Here is a 26,186-nt window from a genome sequence, read left to right as displayed (position 1 = left end):
CAATGAGTAATTGTTGAATGAACGAATGAATGAGTGAATGAATGAATTGTCTTCACCACCTCTAAGTTTCTCAGAACGTTTTTGTTTGACTTAAAGGGAAACAAGTTTCCAACTAGCTCTGAGGCCTGAGGAAATCCTGTACTATAAAGGAGAGCTACCTGCCTTTGATTGGACATTTTCTACAGGCCAGGAAGTGTTTAAGGACTCTTAGCTTTTACAAAACTCGTTAAGGTAGCAGGCTCTACCATTTACATCTGGCAGGAAGAGGCTCAGGGAATGAAGTCCTTTGCTCATGGCCACACAGCTAGCGAGCAATGGAGTGGGATTCGAGCCTAGGCCTTTCGGGCTCTAAAGCTCTTCCCATCCCGTGCTGCTGCGTCCCCGAGGGTGGGGAGAGGGGTGGGGGCACGTGCTCTGAGCTTTTGTGGCCGCATCTGATGACGTTAGGGCCTGGCTGCCCTGCCTGGGGACCTGCCCGGCCCCATTTTCCACCTTGCTCCTCCTTCTCCTCTTTAGTTTTCCTGTCTCCAAATCCAGGACCCCTGTTTTTCTCAGCTTGGCATTTCAGATTTCAGCCAACCCATTGGCATCCCATAGCCCCATTATCCTTGGCCATTAACCTTAAACTCCTTGGTTGCCAGTGCGAGGTGACAGGACCTGGGTTCAACTATCCTGACACCCTTGTGACCATGTGCGACCTGGAAAGACTGGGAAACAGAAATTCTCATGAGTGTCCAGTCCAGCTGAGCTAAGAGCCCGTCAAGGCCATTTGAGAAACAAAGTACAGGAATGGTCACGAGGAGATGGGCTTCCTTCTCAGAGGAAGGAAAGGAAAAGGTGGTGGTTAGGAGACGCAATGGGCCCCCTCTCCTCTCTAGGATCTCTCTCCTCTCTTGGGACTGCTCCTCCTGGGCCAAGACACCAGGTAGACTTTGGGCAAAAGAATATAAGGAGCAGGCAGCAGCTGTACCCCCTACCCTAAAACAGTTGTGGTCTACCACTTGGGATTGTTTTGAGTTTGTGAGTTTCTAGGACCCCCGATTAAGCATTTGTGGTTCAGGTCGACTGTACAGCCAGCCGAAAGAGTTGGGCAAGAGTCCGAGTTCAGCTCTCTTATTCCTTTGAGAAAGGTGGTGGGCTTCAAAGGGGAGTCATGAAACAGGTTAAGAGCCACAGGTTGGCCCCTTGGCTCTAGGACATTTTTACGTCTCTGTGGCACTCCTTGTGACACATCTGTGCAGAGTGGATGGTCTTGCCCATTGTCCCAGCCCATTCCTGGAACTGGAGACGGATGAGAGACAGCGTGAGCAGGCTGGAGCCTGGGAGGTCACACAGCCACTTAGGAGAGGACCTGTGCTGCCGTCTGGGCCCCTAGGGTCTTGGGGAGCAAGACTGAGAGTCAGGACTGGTGAAGGGAGCTGGGCCAGATGTGTGCGGAGGCCCCCCGGGGCTAACATTTTGTGCTTTTACAGAGAAAGGCTGGAGATGAGGGGGGATCTGCACCCTCTGACTTCCAGCTCCTACTTCGCACGGATGGAGACTGCACGGACGCAGTGTGATAAGGAGCGAGGACCTGGGGACGGAAAGGGGCAGCAGTTGAGGCCAGAATGGCAGCAGGTGGTGCAGAGAGACGGCAGGTCCAAGACAGAAGAGGCAGCAGGGCTGGGAGGGAACTGGAGAGGGAGAGGAGCGGAGAGACAGGGGTGGTCAGGAGCCACCCCAGAGGAGCTGGGCCCAGGGGAGGAAAATAAGAAACCAGACCCAAGGACTTGGGGGGGTGGAGCTTTGGTGGGGGAGGAGGAGGGCAGGAGAGGGGAGGGTGGCAACTTTCTGGACCAGAGGCTGCTGCCAGATTGCAAGCTTGTTTCTATCTCCTGCCGCCTGGGATTCTTCCCTTTGGCAGCCTGTGTGTGTGTGTGTGTGGGGGGGGTACGGGGGGTACAGGGGGGACGGCGAGCAGGGGACTAGAGATGAGATGAGAGGGCTGCAAGACTGTGTGCGTAGGTGAAGACCCAGGGCTTATCCTTAGGGACGTGTTGTGCTATTTCCTTATAAATTCTTAAAAAAAATTCAATATATTACTAATAATCTATAAGGACTTGTCACTATTTATATGACAACTCAAAACAATTTTTTTTTTTCTTTTACATGGGCAGGCACCGGAAATCAAACCCGGGTCCTTTGGCATGGCAGGCAAGCATTCTTGCCTGCTGAGCCACCGTGGCCCACCTGACGGCTCAACTTTTAACCAACATTTTGGTTACAGTTTTACACCATTATAACTGCACTATAATGAGCCTCATAGTATAACTCTTGATCTGCATTTTGGATTATTATTTCCTCTTCTTGTTTCTGCTTGGGTAAACCGTAATCCAGAAACTGCTTGCAAGGTTAGCTCTGGACAAAAGTGCAAGAAGTGTTTGCTCTCCTTTTTTTCCTGAGGCACCCACTGCTTTCCTGGGGGCTGTCCTTTCGCAAGTAGCCCGGGAGAGCCTTTTGAAAGAGGGTCTTTACAGCACCAATCGTCCCGCACCCTTACCACCCCCACCAAAAACAAAATACAGCCCAACAAAACCAAGAGCCATCTGGCGCAGGGAGAAGGCCTACCTGGCCTGTGAGTGAGGCTGCTTCCCCGTGTGGACTGGTGAACATGCCTCGGACCCTGGCCCAGCCAGAAACCCCTCAGCTCAAGCTGGGGAGACTGGCCCCACTCTGGACAGCCTGTGCCATGAGGCGCTATGAGGCCCTTTCCCTGAGCTCCCCGGCAGCCGCTGCTGGCTCAGCAAATCCCCACCCTCGCTTCTAAGAAGACACTGGTTAAAAGTCAAGAGTCAAGAGGGAGCAGTCATCTACTGGGGAGGGGATGCTTGTCTCTAAAAGAGGCTTGGGCCGTATCTGAAAGGAGGAGCATGGCTAACAGAGTTGGTCAAGGGCTGCCAAGAGGGCCCAGGAGTCCTTGGCGCAGGGAAGTGCACCGGGCTTGGGTTCATCTGGGAGATGAGTCTTTGCTCTCTGTGCTTGGCCTCAGCCCTTGAGTGTGCTTGTTCTTTTATTCCTTCTCCTGCACTTCTCCAGCAGGTACTGAGTGGCGGCTATGTGGATAGGCCCCAGGCTGCACTATGAGCAAGTTTAGGAAAACAGCCTGACATGGTTTCTCTCTTCAAGAAGCAGAGACTCTTGGCAGGGGGCTGGGCAGGCACACAGATTCCTAGACGCAATGTGAGAGCCCTAAGACCCTCATGGGAGGTAAAAGGAGTGCGTGATTCATTTCTGCGTTTTCCAGGGAGGGGGCTCTTCACACGAGGAAGCAGAGGGACCCAGCAGGGAGGGAGGAGCAGGGTTTTGAGTTGAAGAGCTATGAGAGTAGGCATTGCAGGGGGCGGGGGCAAAGTGCAGAGAGGGGGTGCTGTGGGAGGGACTGGGGGGGTGCTTTCGGGGTTGTAGTTGTAAGCTGATCAGAGGAGTAACTTTCCCGTAATCCAGGAATATGCTGGTGAGTTGGGAATCACAGGAGCGCGAGAGGAAGGTGACAGGAGGAAATGTTGGAAGTGGGCTAGAGGCTCAGGGCCCACCCAGGGAGCTGCAGCTGCGCTCCACAAAGCTGCTCGCAAAGGCCTGTCCCAGGCTGAATCTGCTTTTGATTGGGTCCGAGCGTCAGTCTGGGTCCGTGAGGTGAAATGAGGTCGTGCTCGCGAGCGTTTTATGACCTGCCGAGTCCTGAGTTACGTGCCCAGCGCGGGCTGTGGACAGGCGTGGCACCAAGCCCTGCCACGCTTTACCCTGCAGCCTCTTGCTCCCCCGCAGATGTAGGGGAAGTGGTTTTGAGGGTGGGTGACATTTCCCTGGGGTCAGTGTTGGTGACCAGCAGGGTCACAGTTGACCGCAGATTAGAGGAAGGGCTTCTAAAGCCAAAAGCCCTTCCCCTAATCATTAGACTGTACCCCCTCTTTCGTGTTCCAGATCTGAAGGCACTGAAGCACGATGAGACCTTGGCAGGTGACTGGTGGGGACTCAAACTCAGATCCCATGTCCCTGAAGCCCAGTGCTCTTTACCTGCAGCATGCTGTGAGGGGTGGGCGGGGGGTTGCGAGCGAGTGAGGACGGGGTGCTGGCAAGATGTCTGAGAAGAAAGGGGAGGCCACCAAAGACCTGTTTATTTTTCCAGTATGACAGTTTGCCAACAGCTAGGCCTTATGGTCCGTTCCTGATTTAGGTACTAGCTGGCATTTGCTCTCTTGTCAAATGGAGGCCATTTGACACCAGAACTTAAAGCTGTAGCACTCCTCTGGCTGGTACTGCTGCGTGCCTCCGCTCCCTGTGAGGTGGGCAGGGTGGGGCAAAGGGCCTGCCAGGGGGATCAGTGCATATGTGGCACGGACTGTTGTGGAGAGCCTGCACCCACAGACTCTGCCCAAGCTTGAATCCCTGGTCTGCCACTTGCTAACTCTGATCTTAGGCAAATGATTCCCCTCCCTGTGCCTGCTTCCTCATCTGTAAAATGGGGATAATAATAGTACCTATCTGTGTGCTGTGTGCGTGAGATGTGCTCTGAACATTGTCGGCCTAGGAGTAAAGGCTGAGTAAGCATTTGCCATGATTGCCTTATCCTGGCTCAGTCCTCACTCCACCTGGCAGGCAGGTCCCTCAGGTGGCCCAAGCCCCGGGCTTCTCCCCAGGGCATCAGCTGCTAGAATGGAAAGCTGAGCCCTGCTTGCCACCCTCGAGGTGATTTGTCTGGGCTTTGGGTGAAAGGTTTTAAGATATGAGGTATTTGAGAGAAAGGAAAGTAGACGAAATGATTTAAAGTGAGTGTGCTTTATTGGCTGTGCTCCCAGGCAGAGCTCACTGAACCCAAGATGGAGTGAGGTGGGTCTGTGCACGGGCTTTGGCGAGTGCAGTTTTTAAGGGCAGGGGTTAGATGATGGCATGAAAGGGGTGGCACATTTAACAAAGGATTATTATGCTAGTGGGTTGAACACCGGGTTTTCAGATGTCCGTTGAGCAATGAGTGAGCCGACGTTTGCTGCGTCAAGACCTTGGTTGTGACAATTTACCTCCCATTCCAAAGTAACTTCATGAGTCCAGCCATAGAGCCCTCCCTTATTCCCCCGACCTAACACTGGGGAGCTCTGCTCTCCTGTTTAGACCTGCTTGCCTTTGGTCTTCTCATTCTGCAACCTTCTGTCCTGGCCCATATCCATGTCCTGGACCAATCTGTTAGATTCAAAGGGTTCCTTGACATCCTCTAGTCCAACCCCTTTGTTTTTCAGGGGTGGGGCCTGGGACAGGAGAAGTGACTTCGCCAAGGCCCACAGTCAGTTCAGACTTTTGTACCAGTCCAGACCTCTGCTGCCCCAGCCTGGCATCCAGGCCACCGCCACCGCCACTGCCACAGCCACTGCCACAGCCCCCGCCACGGCCACGGCCATGGCCACTTGGCGTGGGGGCATGGTGGGCCCTGCCCTGCAGAAGGCCTCGGGGCTAGAAGAGGTGGCCTAGACGGCCAGCGGAGGTCTCATTATTCATTAGGTGCAACGGAAGGTGTGCGGCTGAGAGTGCACCTCGGGCTGGCTTCATAAAACATTACGTTAGCTGGGCTGGTGGGGGGGGGGAGGGGGAGGAGGGCCACATCTTTCTTTGTCTTGGGGAGGAAGAATTGTTTAAATCCAGTGGAAGAAAAGATAAGGGAGCTTGGGGCAGGAGAGAGAGGTCCAGAGGGAAGAACTGCTTCCAGCCCTGTTGGGCTGGTGGCTTGGAGGAGGCAGGGAGAAGAGGAGATGCCAGGAGGTGGGGCGGCAAGTGGGGTAGGGAGGTGGCTTGATTAGAGGAAGATGAAGATACGTGCCAGGGACTTGCAAAGACGGCTCCAGGTACAGAATCACAGTTCACCCCCGACCCCCACCCCAGCTGCTGCGGGGAGCGTGGCAGGCACCTTGTTATCAGGGCCCCACTCCTGAGGCTGTCTGCCCTCTGGACCAGAGTTGGGGGGAGCCCCTGGAGTGAGCGCTTTGCACAGACCCTGGCTGTGCAGGTCTAAGGTGGTGTCAGAACCGCGTCTCTAACATGCGCGCTGGTGTCTCCAGGGTACGTGGCCCGCAGGCCACCTTTGAGAAGCCCTGATTCTGGGATTCGTAGTCTGCTTTGGGGAGGGTGGTGGCTTAGAAGGGCGTGGTGGATATTTATTCATTTCTTGGAGGATTTAACATCTTTTGAACACGTACTGTGCCTCGTGCCCTCTGTTGGGCACTCTCGGAGGTACACTGAGCTGCCCCTAAGGTGCTTAAAGATGAACTGAGAGACAGACTGGCGCCAAACGACTGGACTGCAGCTCTGAATGTGGTGAGCGCTGTCAGAGATGGAGAAAGGATGCCGTGGCCCTGAGGGCGTCTGGGACAGCGGGCTGGGGAGGATGGTGGGTGCTGGCTTGTGGAAAGAACTTGCTTGCCATGCTGAGGAGTTCGAGGCATTCGGACTGTTCCTGCATGGGAGACGCAGAGGAGTGAAGCTAAGCCCCATAGAGGTAAAGTGACTTGCCCAGGGTCACACAGCTAGCCGGCAGCAAGGCCAGACTTGAAACCCACTCGAGGGAAATAACTCAAGGAACTTCAAAGGGGTATGATGTGATCAAAAGTGCTTTGGGGAGCCCGATCCTGTGTGGAAGATGGATTGTCGTGTGTGTACGTTTTTATATCTTATTTTATTCCAAATCATTGTGGAGTGTGGGCTGAGCTGGAGGAGGGAAGGAGACTGGTCTAGAAAGCTATTGCAGAGGCCCACGTACTAGGCAGGCTGGTGCGCGCAAGTGCAGGCTGGAAGCGCGCGGGGAGAGTCAGACACCTTTGCCCTCTGTGCGTGGGGGGAGGCTGGCGGCCGCCAGCCCTGGGCGGGGCTTTGTGGACGGAGTCTGGGAAGCATCTTTGCCACCGCTGGCTTCTGGGTGGCGAAGACAACAGGCAGCTGGGACAGGTCACCTGCGCTGTGGGGGCAGCCGCAGCGTGGGGCTGTGCCCCTGACACCCTCTACCCCCAGTTCATCCTCAGTGGCTCACAGGGAATGTCAGGAAATTAATGCCTCATGGCTCCTCTCCCAGGAGTTGCAGTCTTTGAGCCGAAAATGGGTAAGGAGGGAGAGGGGGAGGGAGAGCCAGTGAAGGCCTGGCCTGGTAACGTAGTCATCCTCCCCACAGCCCAGACAGCTGCGGGGGTGGGGTGGGGGAGGGGAGGGGCGCACAGGGTCTGCTCTCTGGCCCCCGCCTCCTGCACACTTTTGGGGGAGCGGTCATCAGTCAGTCAGCACCTTGTTAGGACTGCAAGGGACAGAGGGTCACCCCTGCCCTGCTTCTGCCAACCTGGAGGCAGGCAGCCTTGTTAGGGACGGCTGGGGCGGCCCCACAGCAGCCACACAGATGAGGTCCCTTCATCCAGCCTGGCTTGAGGACATGCAGAGGCCTCCCAGTCAGGACCTTTGGGGCTGAAGTCTGGTCTTGAAGTCAGCGGACGAGCCGCGGGAACTTTGGCAAATCACTTTACCTCTGTGGGGCTTGGTTTTTCCAACTAGAAACTGAAAACATTTGAACAAAATGTGGTGGAACTAAGAGGGAAGCTTGGCTTGCCTGATTGGAGAGGTGCTTCGGGAACCCGACTGAGTTGGGGTGGAAAGAGGTTTCTTTCAGGAATCTCACCTCCTGATCAGGGTCCTAAAGAGGAAAAAGAAAAGGAAGGGAAAAAAAGTGCCGATTTTACATCTGACATTCTGATCTTGAGCAAGAGCCTATCAACTTCAGCCTTATGCTGTGTCCTCTCTAAAATGGTCTCGCTCGGGGCTTGGTGGGGGGGGTGAGCAGGGGCGAGAGGAGGAGGCGATGATGGGAAGACGAAGCCTGGGGGCGTGTTCAGGAAAGGCCTGCCTGCACCATCCTCAGAGCATAGAAAAGAATTTTTTTCTTACCTAGGACAAGGGTTAATGCAGTAACTATCCTTCCTGCTTGTTTCCAGGTTCTCCTCTTCAAATCTCTCCTGCGCACACTTCCACATTAAGTTTCAAACTCTGCTTTTATGATGACCCTCCCCTCTCTCCCATGTAAACCAAAAAACCTCAATTCCTTGCAAAAACAAAAACAAAACAAAACAAAAAATCTGTTCTAGACCATAATGACCCGACTCTAAGCTCTAAGACACTCACTGTCTAACTCACTGCTTTGGCAGTTCTCCTACCCTGCAATCTAGGATTAGTCGTCTTTCCATGTGTAACGATCTCCCTGATTAAAGCAGAAGTCTGTTGGTTCATTTTTTTTTTAAAGTTGTTTTGCATTCTTACTGGGTCCAGGCGGAGTGCTACGTGAGAAGCATGTCCTTGTCCTCAGCGTGTGCAGGTCTAAAGGCAATGATAGACAGAAGGCAGAAAACAACAGAGTAGTATGACTAACTGATGCCTGTTGGGGGCTGCAAAGAGTGGCACTGGTGTCGGGGTGGTTACAGGAACTCCACAGAGGAGGGGATGTTACTGCTGAACCTACTTTGGAAGATGCATGGACATTCACTAGGTAGAGAAGCAGGCTAGAGGGCTCTTGTGGATTTAAATGGAATATCCAAAGGCCTGGGGGAGTGGGGGAGAGGGAGACAGAGAGAGAGAGGATGCAAAGAGGACGGCAAATATCTGGAGCGTGGTGTCTATGTGAGCGTGTCAGCACAGCCAGCTGTGAGCCTGCAGAGGTGGGGAGAGTCCACTTCCTCCTTGCTGAGCAGTTCAGGTTCTGAAGGCAGTGGGGGCTCCTAAAGGGATCTCAGCAGGGTGCAGTGGTGGTGGTTTCCTAGGAGACAACCCCTGCAATCTGGACAAGATGTGGTGAGGGTGGGTACTGCCTGCAGCTGTAGGAATGGAGGGACGGGGATGGCTCTGAATGGCAGAAGCAAGTCCCATCAAAGGATCTCCAGCTGCTCTTTGCCTCTTGAGCGCCTCAACCCATGGTATCATAGAGCTGGAAGAGAATTTAGAGATGGTGTGGCCTAACCCTTCTTCAAACACAGATGTGGAGACTGAGGCCCAGGAAAGGCCCATGCTGCCATCACAGTTAAGAGAAATGGCTAGTGGGAATGTGGGGGCAACTGGTACACCTGGGAGTTAATCTACCTGCTGATGACTTTGCACCTGAGGGCTGCCTTGTCTCCAGTTCTTTAACAAGGAGGTGGATAGCAGTCTAAGCTGGGCCCGGGGAGAGGAAAGCCCCTCCCCTTATAGTGCAGAAAGGTGCCATCTTGGTTCAATTTTAAAAGGCTCCTTTAATTGAGAGTTCCTTTGCCCTTCAACTATTGGGAATAGCAATAAAAAAAAAAATGGAGTTCAAAACTACCATTTAGAAATGTGAAGCGATTGGTCCTGAAAAAATAATCTGGGAATTAGAACATGATGGCTCCCTAAATATCCCAAACTACTACCAGGAATTTCAAATACACACCTTAGCATCCTGCCATCGTCAAGCTCAGCTTTGGAAAATAAATTCTGAAAGATAAGCGGTCAATGGTTATTGCAGTTACACACAGTAGTGCTGTGACAGGAGAAGAAATCCAGGCGAGTGTGTGGCTTTGAGAATGTGAAGTGTGAGAAGGTATGATGAGCGTAACTGTCAGGAGCCCTGCAGAAGGGCAGGGTTCCCCCAGGGGGCAGGTTCTTGACTACTATAACTACGTACCTGTGATGCTTGTCATAGGAAAGGCAAAGAGACACCTGGGTCCTGGGCTAAGTACTCTCAGTTAGGTGTGAACCACGTGCAGCCACAGACGTGTTTCTTAATAGCACCTTGGAGCCCCCGGCGACTGCTGGCCTCGGCTCTGACCTGTCTTATCCAAGGTGTTGCCTTCCACGCTGTGACAGGTCAAAGGGGAGGGAAGCGTGTCCTAGCCTAGGCTGGGCAAACTGTAGAAGCTGTAGTTGAGCTCATGTTGAAAGCAAACAGGATTCAAGAGCCTGGACTGGATAACCCAACTGTCTGACCTGTCTAACCTACATGTGGGTCACCCTATCGCTGGGCCTCAATGTCCTCACGTGGGAAATGACAGATAGATACTTCTGCCTCAAGATGGTTTCATGGTTAAACGCCAAAGCCCCTTGGTGTGGTCCTGGGGAAGAGAAGACTCAGCGGGAACGCTGGCTGGGGCACTGAGCCCATGCGCCTCAGAGGCCAAGTGTCTGCGTGTCCCTGTGTGGCACTTGCCGCTGGGTCTTTTATGACGAGAACACTTTGGTTGGTTTTGGTTTGTTCTCTTGACACTGTGGAGGAATAGATGAAAAAAACAAAAAATAAAAACGTTTTTCACCATAATAAAGGTTTTTTTTAAAGTGCTCTCTCCTTGTCTTCCTGCTTGCTTTTGGTGGAGCCCTGTAGTGATGCCGCCACGAGAGCATGTAGCCCCCCAGCCTCGCTCCCAGGGGTCCCCCCCACCCCCACCGGCAGCAACAAGGGCAGAGGCACAATTGGGGTGGCAGGCTCACTGCAAGAGAGCAACAGGCCTACCTGGGGTGCAAGCCATCCCCAAATTCCAAGGTTCAACCTGTTTCCCTATGCCTCCTGCTTTCAAGCCCTTCCCACGAGATCCCACTCATGGCCCTCTCCACACACTCCTGCTGCGCCCTCCCTTTCTCACTCCGAGGTCAGTCAACGAATGTCGATACTCACCCTCTCTTCCTCTTCCTCATTTCTGGGTCCCTATTTATCTTGCAGATCAAGACATGTTTTCCTGTCTGACTAGTCACGCTGATTGGATTCTGTTAGTTCAGTCCGTTCTCCTTCTAAAAAGAAAGAGAAGAAGAACCTCTTCCCTCCCTAAAGATGATGTGTCCAGAAACCCTTACAAGCTACCTTTTTCACGCACGGCAGTTGTGAACCTAGTGATTGCTCTCTGTATTTCCGCGTGACTGCAGCTGGTTTCCCACCTCACATGCCACCTTCTGCCTGTGCTGAATACTCATGCGTGCACCGTGCCCTCTAGCCACAGACCACCAGATGCACCTCTCTAGGTGAACAAGGTTGAGTTCATTGGTCTATTGCGTTTCATAAAGAATCATAGTAAGAACATGTTAGAAAAGGACTTATTCTAGGATTTGGTCTTATCTGTGTGATTTGGTGGGGAGGATTTGAGGAAGTAAGGCTTTGCTCTGAATTCGATGCTCTCAGAGGGGTTAATTCCATGATTTACAGTAATCTAAATAAATTTTATCTAGAAGGAGGTGGAGTGAAGCTAATGCTATAATTGGTAAAGAAGCAGGACTCATGCATATTACCCAGAATGGGAGGCTCTTTGGTCATTTTTGTGGCTTGGAGAACACAAAGGATTAACTGATAGTGCCAAGTCAGTACCTGGCAGGGGCTGTGTTTCTCATCCCCAGTCTTACCTTTTGGCCAAAGACAAAGTCAGGCTATGGAAGATGAGTCTATGCTATCCAGACTCATCTACTACTGCCAAACTTCGTTCTCACTAAGAGGTTGTTCAGAGACTGTGGTCTGTAGCTGGACCAGAGTTAGTCTTTTCTGCTCCTTGTGTGGCAGGGTGAGGCTTTGGATCTTCTGATGTGACAGTGGCTGCACAGCAGACGGCTCTAGAACAGGACACATCGCCAACTGCAACCGAGACAATCGCTAAAAACAAATCTTTAGTGGTTCTTGTAATAGGCCTTGAAGATGGGCTTGGATTTTCAAAACCAAGCATTGAAAAGGGGTCCCCAAATCCAGTTGGTTTTTTTCTAGAGATCATGTATGTGCCTTTTTTTTTTTTCCATTAACCTAGCTATAGACTGTTCTATATGGGTCTATGGTATTTATTTAGGTGTAGCAAGAAAGGTTTTCTATGGTGTAAATTCCTCTTTGGCTAGCTAAGAAGAAGCGAAGGGCTGTGAGGTCATCCATGACAGCTTTGGTTAATAGATTTACATTTAAACAGGTCTGCTTGGTTTCCAGAGCAGAAGTTGTATAGTTTGTGATTACAGGGTCAGAGAGCAGTTTTGGGTCATCTTTTTCATTTGAATTATTCCTGCTATAGGAACTGTGGTTTGCATAGCAGGCAAGAAGAGCAAGATGTTATCCCCTTTGGGATGTCCCCAGGTAGCCTGTGCTTGCCTCTTTTTGGAAATTTCTGGCATTCATTTCAGGGAAATATGATCCGTTGGAGGAAGGTAATTTCAAACATCTGAGAATCTCCAAAATTACCTTGAAAACAGGAAAAGGCACTCGTGGCAGGTGGGTATGAGTCCGATAGCCTCATAAGAAGCAGAATGCAGTGGGGTGCAGGCTGTTCTGGGAGCATTATTTGTCATGGTGGGGACCAGGCGGTTGTTTTCCTTACCTTTGGGGTAGGACGCTTTCCTGAGTGGAGGTGAACTGTCAGTTCCTGCAGGGGAGGGGTGGTGTGCCTCCAAAGAGAGCAAATGACTATGATGTAGCAAGGATAACTCCAGATATTAGTTTCCATCTTAATGGACTAAGTCTTGCTGATAGGGCTCTAATAACCTAATCTGTATATAACAATATAATTATGTCTAATGTATAATACATAATAAAATTATACATAATATAATAGTATATATATATGTGTATATAATTATCTGCCCTTGACATGAGGTCAAGGTCCAGTGAAAAGAAAACTTACATGAGGGAAATTTAAGTTTCAGAGGGCTTTCAGTAGGAAAACTACCTCCTGAAGTATTTAAAGGAACAGTTATTAAATGTTTGTCATCTGTCAATTAATTCAGAGCAGTAACTCTGGGCTGAGAAAAACATGCTAGAGCGTTTTATTTTTTCTCGAGTGGCAGGAGACCTTAGGGGGTCAAAACTAACAGTTCAAGATGGGGAAGATCATACAGAGAAATATTTCAGTTAACTGTTCAAAGAACAGCAATAATAGGCAAGATTGGTGACAAAGGGAAGGAAAACGGGTGCTGAAGAATCCAAAATTCCACTTGTTTTATAGTCTCAGGTAGAAGTTGTCCACTTCTGTAGCCAGCAACTTGTTTATCGTCTTGGCCGGAAGCTGTCTCTTTCTGTCGTCAGCTTTTCCTTGAGAATTTATAGGACCTTCCATTTGAGGTTTTCCAGCGAATGGAATGCAAGTGCAGCAGTTACGTGGTGTACGTTTCTTACTCGGGCTCTGTGAACACAAGTTCAACACTTTAGAGTCTCTCTGCTGTGCTGGTTGTTAACAGTACTTGATAAGGTCTTTTGAGGCACAAAGGCAGTTTTTGTCTAGCTGTCTCAGGACACCAGAACTCCAAAGCTTCAGGTTTCAGATCACACCTCTGCTTCAGGGTCACCTGGTATGCCCAGGCGCGAGGAGCCTCATCTGTGCGGACGCGGCCCTGGCCCAAGGCGGTGAGGTTTTCAGCTCATCTCGGTGGGGCCTCCCCTCCCGTCCGTGTCCTCTCGCCTCGCGCACACTTGTAGCTGACCAGCTGTGTTAGCTGACTCATGGCAACAAAGGAGAACACGTGCCGTAAGGAACTGCGGGGAGCGTTTCAATAAGCTTCTTTGCCTTCTCATGTGTCTTCCTTGACTAAACTGGAAACTCTGAGAGGATGGAGCCTGTCCCTGGTATTCCTCAGGGCACTAGTGTGCACCAGGCCGGGGCGGGAGGCTCGGCAGATGCCATCGGAGTGACCAGCTGGGTAAGGCTTGAAGTGGATTTTAACCTTCAAAGGCGAGGCCCGTGAGCCTGAAGGCGTGCCCGGCAGAGCTGAGGAATTATAGTCACCCCTCTTTCTCTAGGAACCAAAAGGACTGAGAGATGAAGAGTGCAGCATTTCAGAGAGCGAGCTCAACACGAGAATGCTTCTCTTTGTTGTTTGCCAAGAAATGAAAGTTGAACTCCTGCATCAGTTTCTGAACTGGGGACCATGGAGGCAGCACAGGGCTTGGAGCTCATGAAGGAAAAGGGGAGTCCTGAGAAGGGAGGGACCCATCAACCTACCTTTTCCTGAGGAATGAAAGTTACAATCATGACAAGAAGATTTCTTACCAGCTCATCTTGTTTAGATTACTCCTTCCTCCCTTGTCTTCCTTTCCCTCCTCCACTCTTGCAAGTTCAATGATTCAATAAACGCTTTTTAAACTTGTGTGCCAGGCACTGGACTTGGGTTATAAAAATGAGTAAGGCATGATCCCCAAAACGCACCCTTGGGAGGGAGGGTGGTTGGTAATTTGGGAGGTTGGAGTAGGCAGCAGAGATGATAACCAACCCCGTCACAGCTTTCCTGTTCTAGCTCCTCCTGTTCCCCGTGCTCCCAGCCTCGGGTTCTGTGACAGTGCGGGGAGAAAGAGGACCTCTTTGTTTCTAGAAAGCCAAGAAGAGAGCCTCCGGGGGGCTTCTCGTGGCGGTTAGGAGGGAGAGAAGGGATGCAGATTTGAGATGTGGCCTCAGCAATTTCAGGTGGTCCAGTACCAAGGAACCTGGAGCCGCAGGATGAAGACAGGGCTGGGAACTGGAGATGAGCCTTAAGCGGTGGTTCAGGGGGAGGCCAGGAGGGCAAAGGTCAAAGCTAGGTTTGGGGAATGAAAACTGGGGCAGGGAGAGTGGTCCTGGGGGCTAGTGGGAAAGGGCTTAGACCAACCACCCTGCTGGGCCCCTGCACCTGTCCTGGCCTGCCCTCACCTCCCAATAAGCAAAGGCCGACCGACCAGTAAGCTCTTACTCCTTGGGCCGAGCTGACTTCTCTCCAGACGCCTGGGGGCTCCGTCCTCTCCCAGGGCAGGAATTGCTCTCCTCCCTCCCAGGGCAGGAGTTGCTCTCCTCCGACTCCTCTCCCTCCAAATCCATCTTCATTAGTAACTATAAAAGTCAGAGTCAGAGCCGTTAGAAGGCTGTTACTAGATAAATAATGCTTTTCATATTTAATTTACGAGTAGTTCTGCAGCCTCTTTGGGGTGTGCGAGGTTAATTAAGAGCTGAATTCGATGGAGCTGCATTTCCCCAAGGAGACTCAATGAAAGCTCTTTCTGACAAAAAATAAAAAATAGAAAAGGAAAAGGAGAGAATAAGTGGTTGAGAGGAGGGTGCCCTGGAGGACATGGCGCCTCCCTGTGACCCCAAACAGTGCTGGTGGGAGGAGAGCCGGGGTTTGCCTTAGTTCAGTCTTGCCTCCCTTTGCTTTTCTGTTTGGAAACTCCTGCAGGCACAGCCTGGCCGCGAGGCACTGGGCTCGGGGACCAGGCCAGCCTTCTGCTAGCAGCGGGAAACGTCCCTCCCGTCCAGCCCGGGGCGGGGCCCGGGCCCCTAGGACGCTGCTGAAATTCCAACCCCAATTCTCGGCCCTTCTGCCCCAGACTCAGTCGTCTTTCTGGGGCTGAGCAGGTGAGCCCTGCTTGGCATGTGCAGCCTAGCTGGTTGGGGGTAGGAGACACAGCCCCACAGAGCTCCTTCCTCTTCCTCCTGGACAGCTTTTCCTCTTTCTCTGCCTTCCGCGGGGGGCGTGGGGGTGGTGGTGTGGGGGGGCGGCTGGGGCTCCGCTGTGTGGTCGGGATGGCTGTGGGGTGGGTTGTGGTGAGCCGCACCCCAACTCAGCTACCACACGCCTTTCAGGGGCTCAGACTGCAGGCAGAGTGCAGGCACTTCTGTTCGTTCCTCCCGTTTCACAGCCCAGGAGGCTGATAGCCCACTGAGGGGAGGGAGGGCACCATGGCCAAATGCCAAGAGTGTGCTGGCACAGAGGTGTGCCCAGGTCCCTAGGTCTCTGTCACCAATGTGCTCAAATGTGTGCATGTGGCCACTCGTGTGGATGCACACACACACACACACACACACACCCCTTTCACAGAAGGCTGCTTCCCTTCACCTGGACTCACACTCCTGCAACTCGGCGGTCCCCATTTATATTTGGAGGCCCACGGGGTGCCCGCTGAATGCAAGCAGAGCCTCCTCGTCTCCTGCTCACACTCACCCGTGCAGGCAGCAGCCTCCCCGTGCACCCAGGACCTGCTCACACCCGTTGTCATCACCCGAGTCTGCACCCTCCAGGATGTGAGGTGTCAGCAACCTCCGCGACAACTGTCACATGCCCCCCCTTGTCTAAGCCGTGCACTTGGTTGGGAGATGGGCTCTCCGTCAAACACATAAGTGTGCGCCCTTGCCCGCAGCCTCAGCACAGGGCTCTGGTCCAGGTTGCTCTTTTGTTAGGCAGAAAGGATGGAGTTCTCTTTACGGCTGTCCCTCAGCCTCCTGACCAGTAAACTGTAGGCTTTGCAGCAAGTGGGCAATGAACCTTTGCATGAAGACATAGGAAAAGCAAAATGAGTGGAGCCAGAAAGACAGCCCTAAATAAAGCCTGGGGGTCACATCCCCAGGCTCTGAGAGGGTCCCCTTTGCTCCATCTTCCACCAAACTTGGCTTTGTGGCATCTTGTACTTTGAGGCCTTGTTTCCCGCAAAGGGCTTCGATGGCAAACCCCACTCCACAGCTGCCTCCGCCCCCAAGGCAAGCCAGCCCTCCTTCCTGCAGGGGGACTGAGGTCTGAGCAGATGGGGCCCGGAGGCGCTCTGAGGGAAGCGTCTCTTATTCTCTTTTTGCATTTACATGGTTCCTGATTTTGGGTTTCACTGGTTGCCTAGCCAAGTTTGAGCATGTGGACAGATGAGGCTTCTCCCTGGGCACAGCTTTGTCCTTGCCCTGGGATTCCTCCCAGCCTGTTGAGAGGGTGCCCTTCGCTCCTTCTTCCACCTGGACAGATGCTCTGGGGGAGGGGCCACCCCAAGCAGTGTCGGGGCCTTCAGTTCTGACTTCAGGGCTGGGAGGGCCTTCAAGGCATCTCCCCAGCTCCCTCCGGTAGAGAGGAAAGCAGGGACTTGACCCGGGCCAACAGCCAGTCTGGGCCAGGAGGGTCCAGACATGGCAGGCGGCTCCTGGTGATGTCCTTCCGTATCCTTCTTACTGCTCCTCTCTGCCCCAGGCGTCACAGCTGCTTCTCAGCGCTGCTTTTCTGCCATTGTTTCAGGTTGATCTTACCTAGGTGTATCTTGCTTTATACAGCAGATGTGTTCTTTCAAGAGTTGGTTGTAAGAGGAGATTTTATATATCACATGGTATTGTAAAGCCTGTCCCCTTCCCCAGGGGAATTTGCTCTTGGAACTCTATGTTTGGAGAGTTGTGGCTGAAAATGGGCTTTGTGTCCTTCCTTTGATCCGCGTAAGAGTCCTGGGTTCTGGTGGGGCGGGGGTGGGGTATGGGCTCCACTGTGGCCTGGAGAGGCCCCAAGAGATTCCTGAGGTGGGAGCAGAGCTGGGCAGCCCCTCTGCCCTGCCTTTTGGTGGGGAGCCCTATGTACCATTCGATCACTGAGTTCTGGCTTGCGAGCCGGATTGCCTGAGTCTAGCTCTGCCTTTCCCTTGGAGTGTCCTGTAGAGCACTGCTCAGAGAGCCCAGGCTGACGAATACAGTTTGGGAAGTGCTGCCCGGGTTCTCTCCCTCTTGGAGATTTATTATGCATGTGAGCACTTAAAGCTCTGCAATGAAAATTCGCTTAACTCTGCTTTCCCCAAATTCATTTGGCCAGGGAACCTTATTTCTGGTTAGCTCTATTCCCTGGAACACACAAAGGGAAACACTGGTGTAGTTTATTTTCTGTGCTGAGCTGGGATTTTCACCTGTCAGGTGTGAGTGAGGCCACCTGCACTCAGCTTCTGTCCCCCTCTGCTGGGGCATCCCGTCCTTGTTTCTGTGGCCCTGGGGCTCAAGTGCAAGTGCCAAGGGCAGGGAGGGCTGGGGGAGGGGTGCAGGGTGAGGGGGAGCTCATTAGGAGGCCTGTGGAGCTCTGACCAGGGGGTCCTGGGCATAGGGAGGGAGGAGAGCGGGCGTACTGGGGGGAGGGGCAGCCCGGCTCAGGCCTGCGGCCCGGCTGCCTGGCTGGGGCGCCCGTCTCACTCACCTGTCCCAGGGCCCCCCTCCTGCTGCCCACCTGCCCGGCACCGTCCATCATTTTCTGGACTGTCCAGGTGCACCTTAGGGTTGCCCTTTCCGCCTTTATTACTCTGACCACGGCTTGGATGTTTTCCTTTCACCACTGGCCTGGACTCCAGCCCAGGTGGTGAAAGTCAGGTTTTCCTGTCACCCTTCTTTCCATTGGATTATTTCGTTTGTCCCCTTCTCCTGGAATGCCCAGTTCAGTGCTCACATCGACACTGCCTGACCCAGGGCGCAGCCTCCTGGGCACCTGTGAATGGCAGGGTGAGGACATGTGTGTGTGTGTACGTGCACTCACTGCCTCTGTGCCCCTCTCACAGGGTGGCCCTCAGACGTGAGGCCAGTGCTGGCGAGATGCTCTGACCCTTAGCGAGGAGAACAAGATGGACCTTCCGTCTTCCCTGATGCTCCTTCAGCACAGCATAATGCCGGCTAACCGCTGCTCTCGCCCTCCATGACCGTGGGTGCCTCTTGTCAACAGTGACCCAAAGGCGTCCTTAAGGTATGTGGACACCTGCCGTCCCCAGGTGCTGCACGAGGCTCTTTGCTTGCAAGTTTTGCGTTCCCCTGGCACATGTTGCTCAGTCCACTGTCCCCTCCTGACCTGGTGCCTGCACGGCCTCATCCTGGCCATCCATTAAAGTGTGAGAGAGAGTGGCAGAGAGTGCCGGACATGAGGTCAGACAGCCTGGCCTTGGAGAAGCCACACTGCCTCTCTGAGCCTGACCCCCTTATAAATAAGAGAGGCTAGTCCCTTCCTCATAACGGATCAATTAAGAGTGAAACGTGGTACTGAACCAAAGTCCTTTACAAGCTCTCATAAAGTAAGTGCAGCTTGTCAGTCTCTTTACCTGAGAATGGAACCCCTCAGGGCTTCAATGCCAAAGAAATGTCGGTGCTTTGCCCATGATAGGTATTTGATTAAAGTTCTTATAGAACCTGGGAGGGTCCTCCCGTTGCATGTTGATTGAGTAAATGATCCATCCCGAAAACCCAGGAGCCTGCTTCCTGCCTGGACACAGGGTCCTTCTTGATTTGTCAGGCCTGGGATGTCAGCACCACAGCTGAAGTGTGGGGTGTGGTGAGCAGCTGGCCCCACCCGGCCCTTTCCTCCAGCCCTGCCCACAGGTCCTGCTGCGGGGACCCCTGCATGGAAGCCCTGTCCTCCCTCCCTCGTTGCTTCCTCCTGCGGGATTTGGTTTCTGGCCAGGGATGGGGCTGGCAGTTGGCACAGGGCACTGAGGCCCCTCTGCGGGCAGGCTGCGGGGAAGAGAGCTGTTGAGATAAGTGTGGCTTGTGTGGTCTAACTGGCCCCTCGGTGGGGCAGTGCCACAGACGCAGGCATTTGGATCTGAATCTTTTCCCTGAAGTTGGGGGCAGGGGGCGGGGGCCTGAGTGCAGTTAATAATCTGACAGGCTTGTTTGAACTCTGGATGCAGCGCTTTGGCCCTGTCAAGGGGAGGGCCTCAGGGTGCGTTTTTTCTCCATCCCCTGCGCCTCACGGCGAATCCTCCAGAAAGGATGGAGGCTGACCTCTGCTGTCCCATTACAGACAGGAGAGACAATGGGTCAGGCCACAGCCCAAGTTCCTGGTGCCCCGTTTTGGGGCATCAGTGGCACAAGTGCTTGCTGGGTCGACCTTGCCTTCGCCGTCACTTCCTCTGCCTTTGGTGGCTCCTTAGTCACTGTCCACTGTGGGTCCAGCCTGGAACTAGGCCCTGGGGTTCCCAAGGTGGATGAGTGGGACTCTGACCTCCAGGGGCTCCAGGCAATGGAGAGGCAAGCACAGAAACGGTCACATGCTCAAAGCGGGTGTGGGTGGGGCGGGCTGTGAGCGCCACAGTGGCTCCTGCTTTCCCAGTTGAGAGATGCAGGGAAAGGCTCAGGGAAGGGGCTGGAAGCGAGATGCCATGGCCGAGCAGAGTAGCTGCTTACCAGGCACACGGGGTGGGGTGGGAAGAGCAGCTCTGAGCTTGATCCCCTGTAAGATGGGACGAGGCAGGGTGGGCAGGCTGCAGCACCTGGCAGGATGGGAGGCTGGGGGGTTGAGGGGGCCCCCGACCAGGGTCCGACAGGTGCTGGCCTCCACTGACTGGGAAAGAAAGGCCTGGGGAGGGGGAGGGCTTGCTCAGAGTGTGTTGAGAACCCCTGGGCCACTCAGCAGCTTAAATGGGACTTAGCCAGGCTGGTGGCAATAACTCTGGGTGTCCCCCTGCCTCCCATGGTCCCCAATTTCCCCTCGGGTTCTGGGGGATGCTTCTGGAAAAGAAAGCACACCAGAGAAGAAGCAGCCACCGCCTGCCCTTGAAGAGTTGTGCCCTGAGAGTGCCACCTCTGGTCTGGGCAGGATGAGCCAGAAGGACGCCCGGGGGAGAGGCTGGAGGCAGGCAGGGCCCTCCCGGTGGAGCCTGTCAGGGCACCATTCCCTAAGCCGAGGGCCTGCAATCCCATCTGCAAGACCTTGGCAGTTACCACGGGTCAAAGGCCACCGGTTTTCTTTTTTCCTCCCCATAACACAGATCTGAAACAAGGCCCTCCGCTTACAGTGCTGTGGGGGACTTTGTGTCCACTCCCCACTGGCATCCTGATTCCCTCCCCTCTGTCCCTCAGCACCTGCCCACCCGTGGCCTCTGCTTGCTCGCCCTGAGCTGGGTGGTTCCAGCCCTCATCTGCTGCCTGCAGCTCTCCCTGGGGCCCTCTCCTCTGTTTCCCTCCACTCTCCACCTGGACAAGGTCAGGAGGCCCCTCACCGGAGCCCAGGCTGTGCGCTTTTGCATGTTAAGCAGACATGCCATTGGTGAGGGGCAATCCCGGGGCAGGGTGGGGGCAGGGGCTGGCACAGACACCCTTTTGGGCAGTCTTAAAGCCGTGATAACCACAGCTGGCGTTTGCTGAGTGTTCCCTGTGCGCTTGTTGCTTTGCGAAATGCTCAGTTTAATGCATTTACCCCCTTCCTCCTCTCTACAGCCCACTGAGGTACGTGCCATCACTGTCCCAGCTTCAAATGGAGGCCCAGAGCAAGCGGGAGGAGGGCAGGCCAGCGCCGCATTGCTGCTTTGTGGGGCGGAGCGTTCCACCCCCAGGAGAAGGGCCCTCTGAAGGCCAGCCCGGCCATGCCTCTGTCTCCAGCCAGGGTGGCCTTGGAAATCATCCTGAGGAGGAGGGCCCTTGGGTAAAGTCTGCTTCCCCAGCTGGCCCTTTGTTCTAGTTGTAGTTCACGGCCAGCCGGGGTTCTTGCGGCCCAACCGACCCCGCCTGCCCGTGCATCCCAGGGTCCCAGGAGTGTCGCCCGGAGCAGCTGTCTTGCACCCAGCAGGTGGTGGCATGTCGTCATTGGTTTTTCCCCACCTGCTCAGAGGGCCGAGGCAGGCATCTGCGCCCCAAACGCCTTTCCAGGGACACTGTTCCAACAGTCTGCTTTTGGGTGCCAGGAGCCCAAGGCCATTGCTGTGCCCCGGGAGCCAGGCCAGGGCTCTCTGGCTCTCTCTCTGCCCTTATAGAGCTCAATAGTCCCCGAGCAGGGGGCAGGGAGCCACAGGAGACTCAGGACCCTGGAATGTGTCTGCTGTTTTCACAGCCTGGCCCTGTCCCCTGCACGCTGTGGTTAAAAGCAGTTCTTATTGTAGAGGGTGAGGAATAAAGCGCTGATGTGCAGCAACCCTTCTAGGGCAGATGTGCACGGGGCCTGCTTGGGAAATAGTTGTACTATGGTGATTGAAACACTTCGGAGACTTAAGGGGAGAGACAGGCAGCAATAAGTTGCCCCCAGAGGAAAGTTTTCTGGAATGCCCAGGAGACGGGCTGGTTGCAATAACCCTGCGTGGCCTCCTGCCCACCAGAGTCCCCGTTTCCTCCCAGGTTCTGGGGGCAGGGGGCTTCGGCGCAGTAAGAACCTGGCCCAGAGCAGGTGCTTGGTGATGCTGGATGAACAGCTGCCTCACAACAAGGCCTTTTGGAGAAAGCATTTCTGCTATGATTGGGGGGAAGAGGGTGGGTCCGGGTGAGAGGTGGGCTGTTTGGGGGCTGGGACCCTATCACCTGGACTGCCCACAGCCTGCACCTGGAGCTCTTCATCCAGCCAAGGGATGCCCTGGGTGGTGAGGAAGGCTCTCACCCACATGGGGCAGCCAGTGGCCAGGGGAGGCATCCTGTGGGGCGGGACACATGGCACAGACTCGTGGTGCTCCCAGCTGCTCGCCTGGGTGTGATGGAAGCAAACGGAAGTGCTGCCACTGTCAAACACCTTCTGGCCTCCTCTCGGGCTGCTCCGAGGGTGACGTGAGCGACTGGTGTGACTCTAGGAGCAGACCCGTGCCAGGCGACTGGGGCACCTCTCCTGGCAGAATTACCCCCTTCCTCCATATGTTTCTGGCGTTTACCACCGTGTGGCCTGGTCACTCATTTTCTGTCTCTGCCCCTGCCACACTGGAATGTGCGCTCACTCAGGATGGGGGCTGCCGCTCACCTCGCCTTCTCCGCACTGGGCACAGTGCACATGGAGGCAGTCCTTCACGTCGCTGCAGGGGTTGCAAGAGGCTGCGGAGTTGCTCCCACAGAACAGAAGCCCTGCCCCGGAAAGGAGGTGTGGCCCCCTGCCCACCAGTGGAGGTGTTTGCAGTCCCTGGAAAGCTCATGCCTGAAGCCGTGTGACCCTTACAGATATGAAGGAGTGTAGAGGTCAGGGCCTCGCCTGAGATGCCCCGGCTTCGGGCCGGACTGGCCACCTCTGCCCAGCCCCAGTGGCCAAATGCCCTGGGCGGGAGGGGTTGTGCGGCCCTGCCCCCCAGGAGCGTAGAGCCCCCTGAGGACTCTGGTATAATAAAGAAAGCCGGGAGGTGATGGGGAGAGCTGGAAGTCCCGACACTGTGCAGAAACGGGGCCACTCCCTGCCATCTCCAAAGTCCTGCTGTCTCCGGTCTTGGTTTTCCCCTCACAGTAACTCTGGACACGTGGAGAGGGCTCTTTGTGGCCCACCTAGCCTTCCTGCCTCTCGGTCATAAGGCCTGGAAGCCAGGTTTCCGATCCTCTTGAAATCGGGGGGCCTGGGACTCCCTTCAGTCCCTAGCCTCCCTCCTCTCCCCAACGCCAACACCCTCCACTGTGGCTGGCCCTCCTGCAGAGAGAACCCAGAAGGGACCTGGTGCCTGGCTAGGGCAGTGACTCCCTCCTGGCCACCCTGTCATGGGCTGCAGGCACGCAGCAGGGTGCCAGCCATCAAAAGCTGGTTAAGTGCTCCCTCTATGTGGGACATGACATCCAGGGGTGAAAATCTCCCTGGCGTGGGAGAAGACTCCCAGGAATGAGCCTGGCCCTGACACTGTGGGATTGGCAATGCCATCCTGACCAAAAGGGGAAAAAGAAGTGTAACAAATAAGGTATCAGTGGCAGAGAGAGTTCACATAGAGTTAGAGGCTACTCTGGAGATTACTCTTACACAAGCTTCAGTTAGACATTGTTGCCTAATTTAACTTGCCAACCCCCAACCAAGACCATTCCAGTCAATTCTAGAGAACACCTAGGGCAATACATAAGATTCCACAAGGGTTCCAGGCACTAGAGTAACTTTCCAGAAACCTACAACCTCCAGATGGGTCCCTGGTCCAGATAAGTCCTGAAACCCAGAGGGGCAGCCTCTCCAGAACATCAGATAGTTCCATCTCCCTACCCCATATTAGTGACAGACACTTCCAACATGAAAAAATTGGATGACCATAACCCAAATACCCCTAAAGAGTGGGATGGAAAGATCAAAGGTGATGGTGGAGCAGAGAAGGGAGGGTTTACAAATGAGTATAATTGCTGAATTGTTATATTGATGTTTCCTTTAGTGTCCAGTATCTTAGAGCAGTTAGAAGTAAAAACCTAAAATTGAGGAATTGCAACCCATACCAAATTCTGAAATCTGTTCTGCAACTAATTGTTGTGCTGTGTTGTGAAATTTATTGCTTTTTTTATAAGTATGTTATTTTTCACAAAAAAAGAAAAAGTCAATTGCGATGATAAAAAAAACATTTATTCCTTCTAGCCTTCTATGTTCTGGAGCAGCTGGAAGGAAAAATCTGAGAGGATGGTATGGTAGCCCGTGACAAACTCTGGCATCTGTCCTGTAACTACTTGTTGACGAGTGCTTTGAAAAGTATTGCTTTTTTCTTTCTTTGCTTTGTATATATGTTATACTACACAATAAAAAAAGTTAAAAACAACAAAAAAGAGCCAGCTAAGGGGCGCCCCGCATGGTGAGTGTGCTCTCTTCTCAAGGCTGCCTTCCGCACGGGCTCAGCGCCCAGGTCCTGCCACCGCCTCGGCCACCCCTTCCCTGATCCTGACAGGTAGGCGCCATCGTGCTGTTCTGCAGGAGAGAAAACTGCGTGTCACAGAGATGAGCCCAGCAGGTGGCCCGTGACCCCAGGACTCAAAACCAAGCCCGGGCCTCTCGACAGGCCACACGCCCTGGGCCACGTGTGTGGTCGCGGCCTTGGTGTTCTCGGAGGGGGGCTGCCTCTTCTTGGCTGCCCCCTCCCCCGCCCTGAATCTGGTGCCACCAGGACAGGGCACACCTGAGCCTGGAGACACCTTGCAGGGAGGGTGCACAGCAGGGCTGCGAGGAGCTGCCCTGGGACAGACGAGAGGCAGCCGGGCTGGGCCGGGGAGGGGCCGGGGACGCGTGGGCCTTGTGGGATGAAAGGCACCGAAGCAACTGACAGATAATGAATGACTTGGGAATCAGTAGCTTTTTTGGGTATAATTTTATTTAATTTCTGAATAAAGGAAATACCCTCCCATGAGTTAAGAAAAGGGGCTACTGTGGAAAGTCTTCCTCCGGCCTCTGCCTCCAGCCAGACAGCTCCTCACCCCAAAGCAGCCGTGGTTTCTGGTGTGTCTGCCTCGAGAGTCCGCGCACACCAGCAGATGTGTGCAGACATGTTCTTAAAAAATGTGTCCACGTGCGAGCCACACTGCTTTTCATGCTACTCTTTCTCATTTACCAGTGTATCTTGGATATCTATTTTAACACAAAGAGTTTCCTCCTTCTTTTTTATGGTTGGGTTATATGCCATTTTATGGATGCCCCATCACTAGTTTTTTATTTTTTACTGAAATATATTTTGCAGATAGCAAAATGTGCAAATCATAAGAGGACGGCTCAATGAACATTTGCATTTGTACCTACCACGTGACCAGCACCCAAATAAACATGGTCAATGCTTCTTTTCCACACCCCAGAAGGCTCCCCTGTGCCTCTCTGCGGTTCACGCCGCCCTCAAGAAGTTGCCATTCCTCTGCTCCCCATAAGCCCAGCCGTACCACGACCCTCGAGACTGGTGACATTGGCACTGGCTCCCAGGACTGTGCTGAGGATAAAGCAAGTGCCTGGCAGAGCGACTGGCACATGTCTTCGTTTGCAAAGGAGAGACAGCGGCATCCAAAATCACTCTTGGTCGGGTGCTCTTTCTGCTGCCTCCGCTGGGCTCTCCAGTTACCTCCAGTGTGTCTCTGTCTCTCTCACACACACTCACACACACACACACCGTCTAGCCACGGTGACAGACCAAGGGGTCATTGTGTGCGGCCCAGGCTGGCGTGAATGGCCCCACTGTTCCCCGGCTGAGTTCTGACCAGGGCTGGGCTGTCCACCGGGAGGTGCCCCTGGGCTTCGCACCAAGGGTGACCACACCTGGTGAGGACACCACCCTGGCTGCTTCCCTGGGGCGAGGCGGGGGGAGTCCAGCTGAGCCAGGGGCGCCTCCCCACTGCGGGCGGGGGCAGCGTGCCTGCCAAGGGCACACCCTCAGCAGGCCTGGAGCCGCGGGCCGGGGGTGGGGCCGAATGTCAAGGCGGGGACAAGGATGTGGACACCCAGTGCCCTCCTGTCTCTCTCCCGGCTGCAGTGAGTGTGTGTGGGCAGCCTGGGGGGCTGGGGAGGAGCCGGCCCCCAGAAGCACCTGGAGGCGGGCCTCTCGCCCCATAGTCCTGAGCCCCGGTGCCGCCCAGGGGCGGGACTTCTGTCACCAGCGGAGAAGGTAAATGTGTGCAGCCCGAGGAGCTTCGCCAGGATTCCGGACAGGACAGCCCAAAGGCTATCCTGATGTTCTCACCTCCAAGGCCCCCCTGTGGTCCGGGGCAGGGCCCACCGCGGCCCACCCGTCACCGCCTGCCAGCGGAGAATGTGCCAGAAGGCGCTCCTGGCAGCAGACGGGGCTGGTGCTTGGGGGCTGTCAGCAGCAGTACGAGGGCGCGCCCCTGGAGCAAGAG

At 54.2% G+C, this 26,186-nt stretch overlaps 1 protein-coding gene across 3 annotated transcripts in view; it reads left to right on the top strand.

Annotated features, from left to right (window-relative positions):
* CHST1 (carbohydrate sulfotransferase 1) overlaps window positions 1-26,186 on the top strand; it is a 72,211-nt gene that overhangs the window by 22,828 nt on the left and 23,197 nt on the right. Inside the window, exons 1-2 of one of the 3 annotated variants that reach the window (XM_077114497.1) lie at window positions 1-18,435; window positions 20,544-26,186. The exon at window positions 1-18,435 is cut by the window's left edge and continues 22,828 nt beyond it. The gene's annotated coding sequence lies outside the window, so the exon portion shown is untranslated. The other 2 variants (XM_077114498.1, XM_077114496.1) reach the window with 2 other exon arrangements.

This window comes from Tamandua tetradactyla, chromosome 8 (assembly GCF_023851605.1).
Source record: "Tamandua tetradactyla isolate mTamTet1 chromosome 8, mTamTet1.pri, whole genome shotgun sequence".
Lineage (NCBI taxonomy): Eukaryota > Metazoa > Chordata > Mammalia > Pilosa > Myrmecophagidae > Tamandua > Tamandua tetradactyla.
Note: the sequence above shows the minus strand (reverse complement) of the source record. Positions and strands in the feature narration are given on the sequence as shown.